Here is a 6,000-nt window from a genome sequence, read left to right as displayed (position 1 = left end):
TTTTTTTTTTTTGTATTTTTAGTAGAGACGGGGTTTCACCGTGTTAGCCAGGATGGTCTCGATCTCCTGACCTCGTGATCCGCCCGTCTCCGCCTCCCAAAGTGCTGGGATTACAGGCTTGAGCCACCGCGCCCGGCCTTTTTTTTTTTTTTTTTTTTTTGAGATGGAATCTTGCTCTGCTGCCCAAACTGGAGTGCGGTGGTACGATCCTGGCTCACTGCAACCTCCGCTTCTCAGGAGAAGCTGGGATTACAGGTGTGCCCCACCAGCTCATTTTTTTGAAACAGAATCTCACTCTGTCCCCTAGGCTGGAATACAATGGCATGGTCTTGGCTCACTGCAACCTCCACCTCCAGGGTTCAAGTGGTTCTCCTGCCTCAGCCTCCTGAGCAACTGGGATTACAGGTGCATGCAACCATGCCTGGCTAATTTTTGTATTTTTAGTAGAGATGGAGTTTCACCATGTTGGCCTGGGTGGTTTGGAACTCCTGACCTCAAGTAATCTGCCCACCTTGGCCTCCCAATGTGCTGGGATTACAGGCATGAGCCACTGCACTCAGCCTCAGGAGATTCTTGTTTATATGTGTCCAAGGTGATCAGAGCACAGCTTGCTTTTCATACATTCTAGGGAGACATGAGCCATCAATCAACATATGCAACACCAACATTGGTTCAGTCTGGAAAGGCAGGACAACTTGAAGCAAAAAAGGGAAGATTCCAAGCGGGGAGGAGTTTTCCAGGTCATAGGTAGGTAACAGACAAATGGTTGCATTCTTTTGAGTTTCTGATTAGCCTCTCCAAAGGAGGCAATCAGATATGTGTTTATCTCAGTGACCAGAGGGGTGACTTTGAATAGAATGAATAGAATAGAATGGGAGACAGATTGGCCCTAAGGAGTTTCCAGCTTGACTTTTCCCTTTAGTTTAGTGATTTACAGGTCCCAAGATTTATTTTCCTTTAACACTATATACATGTATTTTTTTTTTTTTTTTTTGAGACGGAGTCTTGCTGTGTGGCCAAGGCTGGAGTGCAGTGGAGTGATCTTGGTTCACTGCAACCTCCGCCTCCAGGGTTCAAGTGATTCTGGTGCCTCAGCCTCCTGAGTAGCTGGGATTACAGCATACTTCACCACCACAACAGGCTAAGTTTTTATGTATTTTTAGTAGAGATGGGGTTCTACCATATGGGCCAGGCTGGTCTCAAAATCCTGACCTCAGTGTTCCTCCCACCTTGGCCTCCAAAAGTGCTGGGATTACAGGCATGAGCCACTGTGCAAGGCCAACACAGTAGTTATATTTTAATTTCAGATAAATGATGAATAAATTTTAAGTATATCTCATATTTGGAATATATTTATACTAAATACTGATTATTTAGCTGAAATTCAAATTTAACTTGGCATCCTGATTTAATTTTTTTTTTTTTTTTTTTTTTTTTGAGACGGAGTCTCGCTGTGTCACCCAGGCTGGAGTGCAGTGGCCCGATCTCGGCTCACTGCAAGCTCTGCCTCCCGGGTTTACGCCATTCTCCTGCCTCAGCCTCCGAGTAGCTGGGACTACAGGCGCCCGCCACCACGCCCAGCTAGTTTTTTGTATTTTTAGTAGAGACGGGGTTTCACCGTGTTAGCCAGGATGGTCTCGATCTCCTGACTTCGTGATCCACCCGCCTCGGCCTCCCAAAGTACTGGGATTACAGGCTTGAGCCACCGCGCCCGGCCTCTGATTTAATTTTTAAATTTAATTTTTATTTTGTAGCCATGGTCTCACTACGTTGCCCAGGCTGGTCTAGAACTCCTGGCTCCAAGCAATCCTCCTGCCTCAGTCTCCCAAAGGGCTGGGATTACAGATGTGAGCCAGGGTCGCCTGCCATTCTATATCTTTATTTGCTACGTTTGACAACCCTATTCTAATGTCATATAACAACAGCAATGAAAACAATAGCAAACACCTATCTAATAGGTTTTGTTTTGTTTTGAGACGGAGTCTTGCTCTGTCGCCAGGCTGGAGTGCAGTGGCGCGATCTCGGCTCACTGCAACCTCTGCCTTCCAGGTTCAAACGATTCTCCTGCCTCAGCCTCCTGAGTAGCTGGGACTATAGGTGTGTGCCACCATGCCCAGCTAATTTTTTGTGTTTTTAAAAGAGACAGGGTTTCACCATGTTAGCCAGGATGGTCTCAATCTCCTGACTTCGTGATCCGCCCACCTTGGCCTCCCAAAGTGCTGGGATTACAGGCATGAGCCACCACGCCCGGCCTATATCTAGCAGTTATTAAATGAAGTGAATAGCCTTTGAGTTTTGTATCCATTAACTCCTTTAATATTTATAAGGAAGGTGTTTTTGTGTGCAGCTTTTTGTTTGTTTTTTGCTTTTGGCTTTATTTCTTTTCTTTTTTGTGTGTGTGTGAGATGGAGTCTTGCTCTGTCATACAGTCTGGAGTGCAGTGGCGTTATCTTGCTTCACTGCAACCTCCGCCTCCCAGGTTCAAGCGGTTCTCCCGCCTCAGCCTCCTGAGTAGCTGGGACTACAGACACACACCACCATGTCTGGCTCATTTTTGTATTTTTGGTAGAGACAGGGTTTCACCATGTTGGCCAGACTGATCTTGAACTCCTGACCTCAAGTGACATGACTGAAACCACCTTTGCAAAATTATGACTGAAACAGAGAGAGATCTAACTTAACTGACTTCATCTTGCTTCTAACCTCCAAGCTGTCCTTGTTCATTCCTGGGTGTAGGCTGAACTAACTTTGGGAGAAACTTAGTTTATACTTTATAGTTTAAACAAAGACCGTAACAGCCCTTTACCAAAGCAGACCTCCTTCTTGACTGGGAACTAGATTGCCTTTGTAGGACTAACATTAGCCACAAGATTAGAGATTACAGTTTAGGGGTCATGCAGCTGGAGGCTACAAGATTCTGACCCTCCCTAAATTTCTCCTAAGATCAGTGCCCAGCACTTTGAGAGGCCCAGGTGGGCTGATCACCGGAGGTCAGGAGTTCGAGACCAGCCTGGCCAACATGGCGCAACCCCGTCTCCACTAAAAATACAAAAAAATTAGCCCGGCATGGTGGCGGGTGCTTATAATCCCAGCTGCTCCCAGGAAAGAGATCAATAAACTGGCTCATCTGATCCTGTGGCCCCCACCCAGGAACTGACTCAGTGCAAGAAGACAGCTCCGATTTCTTAGGATTTCATCTCTGACCAACCAATCAGCACTCCTGGCTCACTGGCTTCCCCTCACCCACCAGGTTATCCTTAAAAACTCTGCTCCCCGAATGCTCTAGGAGACGGATTTGAGTAATAATAAAAGTCTGGTCTCCCGGACAGCTGGCTCTGCATGAATTACTCTTTCTCTATTGCAATTCCCATCTTGATGAATTGGGTCTCTCTAGGCAGCGGGCAAGGTGAATTCCTTGGGCAGTTACACGAACAGCTGGGCCTTTCAAAGCGCTGGGATTTCACCTGGCGTGTTTTTGGCTTTATTTCATCAAGGAAACTGAGGTGGTAATTTGCCCAATGTCACGCAGCCACTATGTACAGGAACAAAAGTGCCCATGTGACTCCTATATAGCTCAGATTTTCTGCGCAGTTATGATTTTAAGTATTCTGTTATCCTGACTAGTTCTACTCAACACTCCTTGCCAAGCCATGCAACATTTTGTTCTAATGAGTATGATCACCACACTCAGAAGATGACTATAGTTTCGGCCAGGCGTGTTGGCTCACGCCTGTAATCCCGGCACTTTGGGAGGCCAAGGCGGGCAGATCACAAGGTCAGGACATCGAGACCATCCTGGCTAACACGGTGGAATTCCGTCTCTACTAAAAATACAAAAAATTAGCCGGGTGCGGTGGTGGGCGCCTATAGTCCCAGCTACTCCGGAGGCTGAGGCAGGAGAATGGCATGAACCCTGGAGGCGGAGCTTGCAGTGAGCCGAGAGCGCACCACTGCACTCCAGCCTGGGCGACAGAGCCACACTCTGTCTCAAAAAAAAAAAAGAAAGAAAGAAAATGACTATAGTTTCATGTAAAGTTGTGAAGGAGATACCCACCACCGCCTCTTGTTATTCCTGCTTTCTCTACCAAGTGTCCCCGCTGAAAAATCAACTGACAAAGGCAGATTAATAGAGAAAATGCATACACATTTATTAACATGCATGGGGTATGGGTGGGGCGAATCACACAGTAATTACCCAATATCCCAGTAGTTGTATAGCCTTATTTCAGAGAGGAGGGAGAGATCAGAAACACAGCAGTTCTGTTAAGGGGCAATAAATGATTACAAGTCAGAATGAATGGATAAGGGAACAGGGATTAACTTGTAAATGGTTCTCTTTGGAAACTGAATGAGCCTGAAAGACAGACATTGTCTTGTAAAAGAATCTGTTCTGATGTGATTACATTCTTGGTCTTCCTTCCTGCAAAAGATCAAAAGATAATAGACAGGGGGAGGAAAAACAATTGCTCTTGGAGGGTCCTTGGGTCTTTATGTAGATTGGGGAAGTCTCTTCCGACCCTGTTGATCTCTAGGGCATGTTTATTTCAAAAGACTCCTTATACCAGGGAGTCATATTTTGGGGTGAAGTTCCCTGTGTTCCTTTACTGGCCTTAACCCCAGTCAGTGGAGATGGATGAGGCAAAGATCTTCTGCTCCTACTGGAGTCCTTCCCAGCATACAGGCATCCCCCTCTGGACTTTGGCATCTGAGAAGGCATTAGTAATCGGAGAAAGTTCTGGGTACCTTCACATCACACCAAGGCTTTACTCCGCCTACAATTAAGAACCTAGGCCAGGCATGGTGGCTCAAGGCTATCATCCTAGCACTTTGGGAGGCCAAGGCGTGGGAAGGGAAGGGGGATAAGACCAGCCTGGTTTCTATTAAAAACAAACAAAAACACAGGCCGGACATGGTGGCTCATGCCTGTGATCCCAGCACTTTGGGAGGAGGAGGTGGACCAATCACTTGAGGTCAGGAGTTCCAGACCATCTTTACCAACGTAGTGAAACCCCATCTCTACTAAAAATACAAAAATTAGCTGGGCATGGTGGTGGGCTCCTATAGTCCCAGCTACTCGGGAGGCTGAGGCAGGAGAACCGCTTGAACCCAGGAGGCAAATGTTGCTGTGAGCTGATATCACACCACTGCACTCCAGCCTGGGCGACAGAGCGAGATTCCATCCCACAAACACACACAAACACATACATATACACGACAACAGCAACAAAAAACACCTGGCTATGTAGTGCTGGGCACAGTAGGGTCCCTAATAAATAGTTTGGTAGGAAATAAATGCATGAATTGCCCTTTTGCTTCATGTTTACCCCCGCACACTAAAGGAGAGATGGCTTTTGTTTATTTTGTTTCCTTTTAATACAACACGTTGTTACTTTTGTTTGGTATGAATGGTGAGCCAAGGCATAGTATTTATTGCTGGGTAATTTTGATAACATCAGAGATTGAGCACCTACTATATGCCAGACACTATTCTAGTCACTTGGGATATATCTCTGCAAAGATCCCAGTCCTCCGAGAGGCTGTAGTCCTAGAACTTTGGGAGGCCAAGACGAGAAGATTGCTTGAGCCCAGGAGTTCGAGACCAGCTAGGACATCATGGCGAAACCCTGTCTCTACCAAAAATACAAAAATTGGCTGGACATAGGGGTGTGTACCTGTGGTCTCAGCTACACGGAAGACTGAGGCAGGAGGATCGCTTGAGCCCGAGAGGTGGGGGGATTGCAGTGAGCCGAGATTGCACTACTGCACTTAATCCTGCACGACAGAGCAAGACCCTGTCTCAAAACAAACAAACAAACAAAAACCCTGGCAGATTAATTGGTGAAAAGGCATACAAAGTTATTAATGCGCACAGGGAGAATAAGAGAGTGATGATCCCAGCCCCTCAACGGGGAAGGGAAGGTTATATTCCATCTTGATGTTACTGAAAGAATGGGGAACATACCCCAAAACAGGATATAAGGGTAAATCATATGGTGGCCA

This window comes from Macaca mulatta, chromosome 3 (assembly GCF_049350105.2).
Source record: "Macaca mulatta isolate MMU2019108-1 chromosome 3, T2T-MMU8v2.0, whole genome shotgun sequence".
NCBI lineage: Eukaryota > Metazoa > Chordata > Mammalia > Primates > Cercopithecidae > Macaca > Macaca mulatta.
This window is presented reverse-complemented; position numbering follows the sequence as displayed.